Source organism: Bos indicus, chromosome 19, assembly GCF_029378745.1.
Source record: "Bos indicus isolate NIAB-ARS_2022 breed Sahiwal x Tharparkar chromosome 19, NIAB-ARS_B.indTharparkar_mat_pri_1.0, whole genome shotgun sequence".
Taxonomy (NCBI): domain Eukaryota; kingdom Metazoa; phylum Chordata; class Mammalia; order Artiodactyla; family Bovidae; genus Bos; species Bos indicus.
The window spans coordinates 1,846,139-1,860,756 of NC_091778.1; the positions used below are offsets into that span (position 1 = coordinate 1,846,139).

General features: G+C 40.4%; 1 protein-coding gene across 2 annotated transcripts in view; it reads right to left on the minus strand.

Moving 5' to 3' along the window:
• CA10 (carbonic anhydrase 10) overlaps positions 1–14,618 on the minus strand; it is an 852,220-nt gene that overhangs the window by 74,390 nt on the left and 763,212 nt on the right. The gene's annotated exons all lie outside the window — the stretch shown is intronic.

Genomic DNA, 14,618 nt, shown 5'->3' on the forward strand with positions numbered 1-14,618 from the left:
GGATGTGAGAGTTGGATTATAAAGAAAGCTGAACACCAAAGAATTGATGCTTTTGAACTGTGGTGTTGGAGAGGACGCTTCAGAGTCCCTTGGACTGCAAGGAGATCCAACCCGTCCATCCTAAAGGAAATAGGTCCTAAATATTCACTGGAAGGACTGATGTTGAAGCTGAAACTCCAATACTTTGGCCACCTGATGTGAAGAACTGACTTATTGGAAAAACCCTGATGCTGGGAAAGATTGAAGGTGGGAGGAGAAGGGAACAGAGGATGAGATGGTTAGATAGCATCACCGACTCAATGAACATGAGCTTGGGTAAACTCTGGAAGTTGGTGATGGCCAGGGAAGACTGGAGTGCTGCAGTCTATTGGGTCGCAAAGAGTTGGACATGACTGAAAGACTGAACTGAACTGAAGTGATTTACATTCATCTTTAAAGTCATTTGTCATTTTGGTAAAGTAAATAATCATTATTTTACTATGATTTATGAAGATTATGGACTTCCCTTGTGGCTCAGCTGGTAAAGAATCTGCCTGCAATGCTGGTGACCTGGGTTCAATCCCTAGGTTGGGAAGATCCCCTGAAGAAGGGAAAGGTTACCCACTCCAGCATTTTGGCCTAGAAAGTTCCATGGACTGTACCTACCTGCCAAAGCAGAGAGAGGCAGTTGGATCCCTGGGTCAGGAAGATCCCCTAGATAAGGGATGGCAAGCCATTCCAGTATCCTTGCCTGGAGAATCCCATGGACAGAGGAGCCTGGCAGGCTACAATCCACAGAGTCGCGGAGTCAGACACAACTGAAGCGACTTAGCACTCACACAACAACTATTTAATTTACAGCTGTAAATTAAACAGTCAGGACTATGGCAAATCCAAGATGGTCACCTGGCTCTTCCCAGGTCCTGGACAAACCTTATATTTTTTTTTTTTTTTAATTTGATAGACAAGTCATACAAGCCTTAATAAAAACTTCACAAACTTCTTAAAATCATCACTGTCACTGTCATCCTTAATCATCAGGGAAGGGCAACAAAACTAATGGGAAAACTGGGTTCAAACAGAAAAAAGATTATTTATATAGTGCTTAATATGATTATAAATTTTATGACTTTTTGTATTTGGTTTTTTAATCTTTGCTTCTCAGATTAAAAAAAAGAGAGAGAGAAAGAGAGAGAGAGAGAGAGAGAAAAACTTCTTTTCCTCAAACTACTTATGATTTACCACAATTAAGTAATTTAAATTTAAAACATTTTTCTTGTCTCTCTGGCTTGTCCCTTTAGAGATTAGAGATGCTTGAGTTCTAAGCATTCTTATCAGGTAAGTTTAAAAAAAAAAAAAATTAGAGTGCCTCTGGACATGTACAGGAAATCTCAAAGTATTTTGAAAATCCCTTGAGAGAAATCCTCCAAGAATGGAAAGCCCTTGGTTTGGCTTTCTTGGCCTTGAAAGGCCCTTGGGAATTTAGTCTGAAACTCCTGAGAAATTATGTGAGTCAATGTAAAGGAAACCCATGTGGTCAATGGACCAAACTTATTTAAAAAACAACAACAACAAATTAGTCTTGACTGTGTTTAATTAAAATGGGGGTAATTTTGGAAAAAAAAATATGTTTCACTGAATATTAAGTTTTAGTTTTGTTAATTAAAGTCTGTTTACCAAGACTTATTTCCCAGATAATTCTTTGCTGTAGTTTTATATTGCTGAAAACCTTAATTAAATTATTAAAGGGTACTCTATATTTATTTCTAAAGCTTATCTTAGCAATCTATCTTTGAATGAGGATCAGATGCCCCATAACCTGCACCAGGGGATTATGCATACTGGAAAAGACATAATTTAAAGGACTTTCTTCTACCTGGGTGCAAGGACTCTTATCAGGCACTTTTAACTAGCTCATGCACAGGGAAGCTGAAGGGAGTTGACTCTTGGATTAGTTTCCACTCACAAAGGGCCCCTGCACTGGACTGGTCTATAGAGAGGGTTGCTGACTTCAAAATCACCTTAAAACAGTGCTCAAGCAGAGGAGAAATTACACTCACACCAGGACAAGAAGTAGATGACATCAGAAGAAAAGACTTTGCCCAAGATCCTCAGCTGGAAACATATGATCATTTATAATGTTTTCTTGACTTCTTGGACCTTTGCTTATGATCCTATGCTAGTTTAACACAATCAATAAAATTGCTGAGGGTGTGTCAAATTACCTGTGTCTAGTACTTCTGGGTTACCTGAGTGGATTTCTCCACTCTAAGGTTCTAACTGGTTGGCTGTTAAGAAATTTATTTTAAAAGAAAAATTAGAGTCATGTTTAGGCTATTATCGATATTGTTAGATGAGGATACCCTCATCTGCCAGTAAATAATACCTGCTCTGACCCTGACCATAAATGTAAACTTTCCTCTATTACTCAAGTTCAATAAGAGCAACAAGCATAATTTCAGCCAAGGAATAAAACATCCCACAAATATGGGATGAATTTATGTAATTAATCACCAGGCTACGGTAATTTAAGTTTAAAGGCTTTTCTATGGTGGGGACAATTAAATCGTACTTGGAGACCCTGGTTTGATCCCTGGGTCAGGAAGCTCCCCTGGAGGAGGGCAACCCACTCCAGTATTCTTGCCTGGAGAATCCCATGGACAGAGGAACCTGTTGAGTTACAGTCCACAGGGGTCACAAAGAGTCAGACACAACTGAAGCAACTGAGCATGCAGTGAACAGACTAAGTCAGACAACCTGGGATGTACTAAGCTGTACCTAATGGAAGTTCTTGGCTGAATTCTTATGACTTTACTAATACTACTAGATATATTATTTGCATTTTGCCTGTTTTACAAGATTGTTGTTTCTTGCATTACCAAAGAAAGTGTGAATGAGCCTCAAATAAAACTCTGTAGTTCCATATGAGATCAATGTTTGCTATAATGTAACTCTTGCTATGGGAAGAAGCAGTAAGAGGGAATATTTTCCTGGTCCATAAGAGACTAGTAAGATAGGGGAAGCAGAGACTTTTTGCTCCTGCTGCTGCTGCTGTCACATCAGCCGTGTCCGACTCTGTGTGACCTCATAGATGGCAGCCCACCAGGCTCCCCCATCCCTGGGATTCTCCAGGCAAGAACACTGGAGTGTGTTTCCATTTCCTTCTCCAATGCATGAAAGTGAAAAGTGAAAGTGAAGTCGCTCAGTCGTGTCTGACTCTTAGCGACCCCATGGACTGCAGCCTACCAGGCTCCTCCATCCACCGGATTTTCCAGGCAAGAGTACTACAGTGGGTCGCCAGTGCCTTCTCCATTTTTGCTACTATTCTGGACTAATCCAATAATAGCAATTTGAGCAGCCCATCAGCAAAATCTTTGCCAGACCTAGGAATGAGCATTCTTTCACCATGGATGGAAATGATCATAAAATGCCCTTCCCAACTATGGTTGAATTTATGATCATGACAAGATCCTACTGATTGGAAATTGGAACTTGCGGTTTATCTCTACAAAGATTAAACCGTAGCCACTACAGTTGTTGACCTTCAACACTCCCTAAAAGGAGTTCAAAATGAAGATCAGAAATGAAGCACTCATCCTGTGCTCTAGGAAAAAGTGACAAAACAGGCCTTCAGATAGATATTTTCAGGTAAGGATTTTCATGAACCCTGACTCTTAAATCATCTCATACCTAAAAAACACTAAAGTTATCAATGGTGACAATTGCTTTGGTTTATGTATTACTATCACATCAAAGGTTGAAGCTTACTGAGATAAAATTAGACAAGTGACTACTGGCTACAAGTCTCCTTGAAGTGCCAGGTTTACATTAGTATTCAGGGACTAAATAAGATCTATTTTTTCTATTAATATTCAGGTTGTCACTCCTCCAACTATTTCTGTATCTGCTATAACAACATCAGTCATACTGAGTAAATTTAAAAAAGACATCAAAAATAGGTATGACCATGCCAAATGTCTCCATGCCTTTGGACAAGATAACAAAAGGGCTGACTCTATCTGGACCACAATAAAAATCGTTATCAAATGTAACTTGGTCCTTTCTTCTGCTTTGGCTCCTGGTTACAATGGTTTTGCTGTTGTTGTTTTCCTGATCTTTGGCTTCTGCCTTTTTTAAAACCACTTGTTAAGTTTGTCTCCTTCAAGTTACAACATTTTCACATCAAGATGATGGTGTTGCAGAGAATCCAGCCACTCCTCAGAACAGATCCTGCTGAAATAACAACAGAAGTCACTGTGGGGGTGAGTGACACAGGGAGAGAGCTCTGTGATCCAACTAAATAGGGTCTATTAGACCTTTGCCTGTCTAAAGAAGCTACAGAAGATAGACCATCATTCCTCACCCTCAAAATAAAGATCTCTTGGGGTTCTCATCTTTTGGGGTGGGAGAGGATTTGATTCCAATCCCAAAGAAAGGCAATGCCAAAGAATGCTCAAACTACCACACAATTGCACTCATTTGACATGCTAGTAAAGTAATGCTCAACATTCTCCAAGCCAGGGTTCAACAGTACGTGAACCATGGACTTTCAGGTGTTCAATCTGGTTTTAGAAAAGGCAGAGGAACCAGAGATCAAATTGCCAACATCCGTTGGATTATCAAAAAAGCAAGTGAGTTTCAGAAAAACATCTATTTGTGCTTTATTGACTATGCCAAAGACTATGACTGTGCGGATCACAACAAACTGTGGAAAATTCTTAAGAGATGGGAATACCAGACCAGCTGACCTGCCTCTTGAGAAACCTGTATGCAGGTCAGGAAGCAACTGTTAGAACTGGACATGGAACAACAGACTGGTTCCAAATAGGAAAAGGAGTACGTCAAGGCTGTACATTGCCACCCTACTTATTTAACTTATATGCAGAGTACATCATGAGAAACACTAGGCTAGATGAAGCACAAGCTGGAATCAGGATTGCCCGGAGAAATATCAATAACCTCAGATATGCAGATGACACCACCCTTATGGCAGAAAGTGAAGAAGAATGAAAGAGCCTCTTGATGAAATTGAAAGAGGGGAGTGAAAATGTTGGCTTTAAGCTCAACATTCAGAAAACGAAGATCATGGCATCTGGTCCCATCACTTCATGGGAAATAGATGGGGAAACAGTGGAAACAGTGGCAGAATGTATTTTTTGGGGTGCTCCAAAATCACTGCAGATGGTGACTGCAGCCATGAAATTAAAAGACACTTGCTCCTTGGAAGAAAAGTTATGTTCAACCTAGACAGCATATTAAAAAGCAGAGACATTACTTTGTGAACAAAAGTCCGTCCAGTTAAAGCTATGGTTTTTCCAGTAGTCATGTATGGATGTGAGAGTTGGAGTATAAAGAAAGCTGAGGGAACATGTGTACACCTGTGGAGGATTCATGTTGATGTATGGAAAAACCAATACAATATTGTAAAGTTAAAAAATATATAAAATAAAAATAAAAAAGACCTGGAAAAAAAAATAAAGAAAGCTGAGCACAGAAGAATTGATACTTTTGAACTGTGATGTTGAAGAAGACTCTTGAGAGGCCCTTGGACTGCAAGGAGTTCCAACTAGTCCATCCTAAAGGAAATTAGTCCTGAATATTCATTGGAAGGACTGATGTTGAACTGAAACTCCAATACTCTGGCCACCTGATGTGAAGAACTGTCTCATTTGAAAAGACCCTGATGCTGGGAAAGATTGAAGGTGGGAGGATAAGGGGATGACAGAGGATGAGATGGTTGGATGGTATGACCAACTCAATTGACATGAGTTTGAGTAAACTCCAGGAGTTGGAGGCAGACAGGGAGGCCTGCCATGCTGCAGTCCATGAGGTCACTAAGAGTTGGACCCAACTGAGCGACTGAACTGAACTGAACTGATGCCCTCCATAGGGTTGGACAGCTGATGGTTGTCAAGAGAAGTAAAACTGAAGTTTTGTCCTCAATAAGATGAGAAGGATGCCCTTTTCCTTTCTCCATTGAAATGGTGGGAATGAACTAGCAATGAGTAATTTGTTGCAGCAAAAATAGAATTGAGTCAACAGCCTTAGGCACTAACCAACCAAATAGGCTGCAAGAGTAAGCAATCTTGGTTATTCTTTAGCTGTTACTTCACTAACAAACGACTTGTCTTTCATAAAGCTAATTACTATGAATCCATATGAATTATACTCTGCACCTTGCATTCTTCTCCCTGTACACTCCCTTGTAGTATTCTGCATTTCAGAAATAAATTCGATAGCTGATAACCTCAGAGACACCAGACCCAACTACTGAGCTGCCTGGCTCTCTTTCATCCAAAACTCTTTCTGTATTTCTACTTGACAGAAAGCCAAGATTTTTTGGCAACACCTTGCCTAATCTTCAATTTCAAAAATATTAAGGGAACTATTATATAGTCTTTCTATGAGCCAGCAGGGTCCTGAATGCCTCTCATTTAATTCTTGTAACAACTACACCAGCAGCAATTTCCCCCCAGTTAACAGATGAGGAGACTGAGGTCAGAGAGGTGCAATGACTTGCCTGAAGTCCTCCATCTAGTGGAATGTGGGGCTATGAATCAAACCTGCTCTTTGGCCTTAGGTGCAGCCTCTGCTTCTACATGATTCTTGTGACTGTCCTGCCTGCTTAGAGCCTCCCTGATCATTCTGGTCTGCATTCCTTTTTCTTCCCTGAACCTAGGGGATACCAACTCATGTGTGAACATGAGAGACTGAATGATACCTGAAACCCCCTCCATCTCTGCCTTTCTCTGGCTGTATCTGGACTGTTCATTCTACTTCCAAATTTCCACGTGTTTATCTCATATCCTCAATGAATAATGACAGGAACACTTGTGAACATTATTACTGAGCCTATAGTTGAGCCAGGACTGTGTTAGCTCGTTCACATACTTTGTCTAATTTAATCTTCACAAAAACTTCATGCATGAGAAAATTATCATTACCTCCAATTTACAGAAAAGGAAACTAAAGCATAGAGATGTTAAGTAATATGTTCAAGTCGCACAGTTATTAATGGATCAAACAAGATGCCAAAGACAAGATGTTAACTGTGAAGTCATGTGGCCTCCAAATGGATGTAAACTCTTCGGGACTGGGAATGACCATTCAGGTTTGAGGGGCTGGTTAAATAAATTACTCATTACGGAGTGAAGGCCAGATACTGTGTGCTATTTAGTGTTAGTTGTGGAGAAAAGGACCAGAGGTCCATTCTCTTTACTCATCCTCCAGCCTCGGCTCCAGCTGCCTGGGATCCTATCTCTAAGGTTGGGAGGAGAGGTTCTGTGTGTCTATCTGTTGTGTCTCAGGTTCTGTCTCTCCTGGGCAGGAGATACTCCAGACACACTGCCAATCACTCCCCTGTAAGTTCTGGCCTGGGATCAGCCTCTTGGCTTTTCCCTACTGCTAATGCTGTCTCATTCTTCCTACCTTCAGGTCTCTCTGCCCTTTGTCGGTCCTCAGAGCCTCCACAGCCCCATCAACTCCAGTATTCTCTCACACTCTTCTCTACCCCTTCCCCCACCCCAACTAGTCATGCAAGGGGCTCCTGGCTGCTCCCTCCATGTGCTGAATAGCTTCACACAGCTTGGCCTTTGCCTGTGCTGTTGGTCTTCACTTGGAATGGCCATTTTCGTAAGCCATCTTTTCTGCCAATTGAAAGACCCTCCTAACTGCCATGTTCTGCATAGTAGCTTTCTTGATTTCCCTGTCTGAATTTGTTCTCTTGCTTTTTTTTGAATTCTTATAGCACTAAAAGTTGGCTTTTACTGTTTTAAATGATAACTTTTGTATGTTTGTAAAAATCCCCCCAAAATCTCTAAGTAGTGGAAAAAATTGTAAATTTGACCCTGGCCTGGCTTTATCTCTTGTGACTTAGAGCCAGTGAGTTAACTTCTATGAACTTGAGGTTCTTTATTTTTAAGGTAGGGATTGTTGTTCTTGTTCAGTTGCTAAGTTATGTCCAACTCTTTGCAACCCCATGGACTTCAGCATTCCAGGCTTCCTTGTCCTTCACTGTGTCCTGAAGTTTGCTCAAACTCATGTCCACTGAGTCAGTGATGCCATGCAACCATCTCATCTTCTCCTGCCCCCTTCTCTTTCTGCCCTCAATCTTTCCCAGCATCAAGGTCTTTTCCAGTGAGTCAGCTCTTCACATCAGATGGTCCAATTATTGGAACTTCAGCTTCAGTCCTTCCAATGTATATTCAGAGTTCATTTCCTGTAGGATTGACTGATTTGATCTCCTTGCTTTACAAGGGAATCTCAAGAGTCTCCTCCAGCACTACAATTGGAAAGCATCAATTCTTTGGCACTCCTCCTTCTTTATGGTTCAACTCTCATATCCATACATGACTACTTGAAAAAACATAGCTTTGATGAGATGGAACTTGGTTGGCAAAGTGACTTATCTGCTTTCTAATATGCTGTCTAGGTTTGCCATAGTTTTTCTTCTAAGGAGTAAGTGTCTATTAATTTTGTGGCTGTAGTCACCACAGTCATTTTGGAGCCCAAGAAAAAAAAAATTTTGCTTTTCTTTCCACTTTTCCCATCTATTTGCCATGAAGTGATGAGAACAGATGCTATGATCTTATTTTTTTGAATGCTGAGTTTTAAGCCAGCTTTTTCACTCTTCTCTTTCATTCTTATCAAGAGACTCTTTAGTTCCTCTTTGCTTTATGCCATTAAATTGGTGTCATCTGCATATCTGAGGTTATTGATATTTCTCCCAGTAATCTTTATTCCAGCTTGTAATTCATCCAGTCCAGCATTTTGCATGATGTTCTCCACATATGCTAAATAAGCAGGATGACACTATACAACCTTGATGTACTGTTTTCCCAATTTTGAACCAGTCCATTGTTCCATGTCTGGTTCTAATTGTTGCTTCTTCACCTGCATGCATATTTCTCAGGAGACAGGTAAGGTGGTCTGATAAAACTTATTTCTCTAGTTTTTCAACTTTTTAGCAAGTGATTATATAAATTAATGCATATAAAATACACAGCACATGCCAGGCATATACTAGGCATTCAACAATCTTAATTTCCCCTTCAACCCAACTTTTTTTATTACCTCTTCCCCAAAGTACAAATATACCTACATACCACTTCCGTCACCACCACTACTGCAATCATGAAGATGGCTGCAATGTACATGGGATCACAGCATGTCTGAGCTGTAAGTTTCATTAGCAGTTCATTGTTTTACATATAAGTTACTAATACATGGGTTGGAGGTCAGTTGCCCTAAGTTAGTATAGTAATATAACTGACACTTATTGGTTTCCTAATATATACTGGGTGTTGTACTTGGTGATTCACAAATATTATCTTATTTAATCCTCTCAATGAATCCCCTGTGAGGTCATGTAATAATAATTTCATCATCGCCCTTTTACAGAGGTAGGGTGGAACTAGGGCTTCTGTGGTGGCTCAGTGGGAAGAATCCATTTTCAATGCATTAAAGGCAGAAGACACGGGTTTGATCCCTGAGTCAGAAAGATCTCCTGGAGGATGGCATGACAACCCACTCCAGTATTCTTGCCTGGAGAATCCCTGGACAGAAGAGCCTCATGGGTTACAGTCAATAGAGTCGCAAATAGACAAACATGACTTAAGTGACTGAGCATGCATGTATGCACACATTCAAGGAACTAAGACTTAAAGAAGTTAAGTAGCTTTTCCAATATTCCATTTTGCTAATGCATTTAAGAGCTAGATTTTTAATCCCAGAGCCTAATTCCATTCCCGGCTCTTAACCAGAGCCAAAATAAAACTGGACTCCAGAGATCTTGCTTTCTTTCCTGAACCCTCTCCAGTGCTTCAGCTAGGGTTGCAGGAATTCAGGAAAAGCTCATGTCCCAGTACCTCTGCCAGAGCTATTATCCCAGCTCTGTGCAGTAGATCTGAATTGAACAGAAATAAATTTTGAATTAAACAGAAATAAATGGAATTTATTTCAGATCTCTTGCCCTTCTGTCACTTCCTTCAACAGATAAAATGAGTTCCCTCAGGGATTGGTTGCTTTCTGTTGGGAGTTCCAATAAGCTTTGCAAGAGAGGAAGCCTGAAAGGAGAACTCCAATAACTTAGGTTTTTCTGTGGTACACCCTTAGGCCTGCCCAGGAGACAAGAATGTTAACTCTGTCTTGGACTGACACAAAAGCACATACCTCTCTTGCTGGTAATTGTATTAAACATGCTTCATGCTTTATGGCCTGTTGAATTGAATGGGTTCCAGCAAGGACTATTCTTTGCTTTCTAGGTCAGTGAATTTAAAGAGAGGTAGAGCCGCGATAAGCAAACACAGCCTCCCAATAACAGTCCTGACGCTTCTTATGAGCTTCTTATGCTCATTCTAATTTTTCAGCATTTGGAAAGCAGAACGCCTAAAACCCCAGATGGGAAAGATACAGGGCCAACCCAAGGCAATCCCATATGGCTTCCCCAACTGGCTGTGGTAAATTGTTGCATCTAGGCAGGGGAAACTTTTGAGCTCTTGCAGGAAATTTTATGTTCCAAGCTGCAGCTTATACTAAACCATGCTCACAGCCCCACCACTTGGACTTCTCTTGGATCTGCTCCTCTTGCAAGCCCTCTAACAAGGCTATCATCCACCCAGCACTGCACTGATACACTTGCAACAGGTCTACTTAGGAAGACTCTTGTTTTCCTTATTCTGAGCAGTCACAAAGTCCTCTAGAATATCAGGAATATTTCTAATAGTTCTTTTAATTATCCCTGTCCTCTTTATTCCCAACACCACTACTTTAGTTCAGGGCCATGCCTAACCTTACCAGGATTATTTCATAACTTCCTAACTAGCGTTGCTGCTTCCAACCTTATGTCGCTCTAATCCAGTCTAGGCACAGTGGGCATTATGGTGACTTAAGCCTAAACACTTTACTCTCCTGCTTAGGGAATTCTTCTAACACCTCATTCTCCTTAGGGAAACATCTAGACTCTTTTACATCACTGAAAATCCCTTCACAATTTCGAAAACTTTCCCTCTTTCTGCAAACCATATATGCTAACCCTATGCAGTTCCCTAGACAGACCCCACTGCACATCTGCACCTTTGAAGATGCTTTTCCCCCAACCTGACCAGCTTCCTGAGAACTGTGTATGCAGGTCAAGAAGCAACAGTTAGAACAGGACATGGAACCACAGACTGGTTCCAAATCGGGAAAGGAGTACATCAAGGCTGTATATTGTCACGTGCTTATTTAACTTATATGCAGAGTACATCATGAGGAACACTGGGCTGGTTGAAGCACAAGCTGGAATCAAGAATGCCAGGAGAAAGATCAATAATCTCAGATATGCAGATGACACCACTCTTATGACAGAAAGTGAAGAAGAACTAAAGAGCCTCTTGATGAAAGTGAAAGAGGAGAGTGAAAAAGTTGGCTTTAAGCTCAACATTCAGGAAACTAAGATCATGGCATCTGGTCCCATTATTTCATGGCAAATAGATGGGGAAACAATGGAAACAGTGAGAGTCTTAATTTATTTTATTGGGCTCCAAAATCACTGCATATGGTGACTGCGGGCATGAAATTAAAAGACACTTGCTCCTTGGAAGAAAAACTATAACCAACCTAGACACCGTATTAAAAAGCAGAGACATTACTTTGCCAACACAAGTCCATCTAGTCAAAGCTATGGTTTTTCCAGTAGTCATGTATGGATGTGAGAGTTGGATTATAAACAAAGCTGAGCACTGAAGAATTGATGCTTTTGAACTGTGGTGTTGGAGAAGACTCTTGACAGTCCCTTGGACTGCAAGGAGATCCAACTAGTTCATCCTAAAGGAAATGAGTCCTGAATATTCATTGGAAGGACTGATGTTGAAGCTGAAACTCCAATACTTTGGCCATCTGATGTGAAGAACTGTCTCACTTGAAAAGATCCTGATGCTGGGAAAGATTGAAAGTGGGAGGAGAAGGGGACAGCAGAGGATGAGATGGTTGGATGGCATCACCAACTCAATGGACATGAGTTTGGGTGGACTCCGGGGGTTGGTGATGGACAGGGAGGCCTGGTGTGCTTCAGTCCATGGAGTTGCAAAGAGTCAGACACGACTGAGCAACTGAACTGGACTGAACTTCCCTCCACCAGGTATATCCGTCACTACTATGTCCATCTGGCAAACGCTTATTCTTTGAAACCCTGCCCAGGCTTCACCTTCCAGGTGGAAATGTTCTCCTGTGCCTCTGTGTTACCTTTATTCCTACAACATAGTTTATTTACAACATAAACTAAGACATTTACCACTCCAAGTTACAATTACTGTTTATAGAAATATCTCTCCAGAATGATGAGAATTACTAGAAGGCAGAATGTGGTTTACAGAAAGTTTCTCTCCAGGACCTAACATAGCCCCTCTTGCATCACTGGTTACTAAATGTACTTTGTTGATATGGATGATTTTCCTGAATTATCAAGCTGATTCTTCTTACAAAGTACAATGATCACAGGGAAGAATTGTCCTCTTACTTAGGAAAAAATTACTTGATATGTCTTAAAACTATAAAATCTTTGAACAAGTATTTTGTTCTTTTGCAATTATATATTTTTTCTTTTCTATTGTGTGGATGTGGTCTGCATAAGTTGCCTGAGTTTTATTCATTTTCTAATCTCCAATCATTATCTTGGGGGTGGGGTGGAGTGAAACAACAAATGATACATTGTAGCTTTCTTATTCTCAGAAACATACAGAGCAGCTTCTGAGGAAGTCATTATATTGGGAAAGATGCTGTTATATGCATTTAATTAATTAATCCATATATCTACCTGTCATTATTTCTTTTCTATGGCCTTCCTCACAACAGTGGTGCACACTTCTGCTGTTGGTAAATTGGCACAATAAATCTATTGGGCCCACGTCTATTTCCAGCAGTTAATTTAGCATTTTATCACATGGTTATGATCTCAGGATTGAAGTCAGTTTTAAAGATTAATACCATTTAATCATCTACCTAGAAGGAGGATGCCAGAAATCTGTTTAAAGTCTTGGTATTCATGCCTTCATTTCCTTTGTGCTCATATTGTGATAAGCATAAACATCCATTTAGGCTGCTGCTAATAACTACTTAAAATGATTAAGGTAACTAGTTATTTCCTGTAAGAAAATTGCTCTGCTGTTATTAACATGAAATTAACACAGCTTTCATTTCATTTTCTTTGAGCTTCAGCTCACAGACTTTTGCCTCCCAGTTGCCTTGAATAAACTTTAGAACCATCTCAAGGAAGATGTTCCATCATAAAAGATGAGCTCTAAAGAGGTATGAAGGTCAGAAATCGTAGCTTTGCAGAGGACACTATGATAGAGGCAGCTGCTGGGAGGGAACACCTGGCTTACTTCTGCCTCATAAGCAAATCCCCCTAACCTGCCAAGGAGTTTCAGGAGTAAAACTGACATATTAGCATAATTGTCATTGTTCTTGTAGTCTTAGCAATATGAATGGGATCTGTGACTCTTTAAATCTCCCAAATCTCTGGGCTAATGGTTTTAAAATTTTATCTTATCTGAACACATACATGACATTCGTGTGATACAGATTCCCATGGGAATATGCTGCTTTTGAGAAAAACCCACAGATACCTTGTAGAGCCATAAAGTGGTGTCGGTAATGGCTGGTTATTGGAAGTTTCAGCACAATTAAGATTGCTCAGTTCTACTTCAAGTGCAGTCTATAAATATGTGTGTCCTAGGGCTTCTCAGGTGCCTCAGTGGACTTGAAGTGGTATTTATGAACTTGTGTATACACGTTTTGAAGCACCTATTTTCAATTATTTTGGATATATACCTAGGAGTAGAATTGCTGGGTCATATGGTAACATTATGTTTAATCTTTTGAGGAACTGCCAAACTATTTCCTTACATTTAAAAACTGACCATTACCTGTGCCAGGTACAGAGTTTAAAAGTTTACAATGTAGAGCACTTATCTAGAGACAGGAGGGGACGAAAGGATAGAGGTTCTGCAAGCAGATCTCTAGGATCCTTTCCCATTATCCTTCTCACTTGCCTACTCTGAACTGTCTTGTGAGTGGCACATCCAGGCTGAGCATCACCTAGGGGCTTGTTAGAAATGTAGCACTGAGTGCCCTATCCAGACCTACTGCATCAGCATCTCTGGCAGTTAGGCCCAGGAATGTGTTTTCAAGCAATTCATGTGATTTGGATGATTTCTCAATTTCCACAAGCTCTGAGATAGATTTTGGGCTAACTTTACAGCTACCTTCTTTCCTCTTGTATTAAAAAACCTACCTACAAGCAAAGTGAATGACAGAGATACTGCTTTAGGGGTAGATTTGAATTTTCTCTACTTTATATAAAATAAATCATTTGCAACACTCCTCACTTTGAGAAAACTGTGTGCACCTTACTTTACTTCAGTGGCAATACCAGACCATTCTGGGCAGTTATGCATGGAGAGTCACCTCATGCCCATGTCATGCCATTGAGCTCTCAACTGGTCCCTATAGAAATGATCTAGGGTCTTTTTCCAGATTTCTTTTTTATTGAAATATAACTGACATAAAATATCCTATTACTTTCAGGTTTACATCATGCTGATCCGATACTAATATACATTAGGAGGTAATCACCATGATAAATCTAATTACCATCTAGC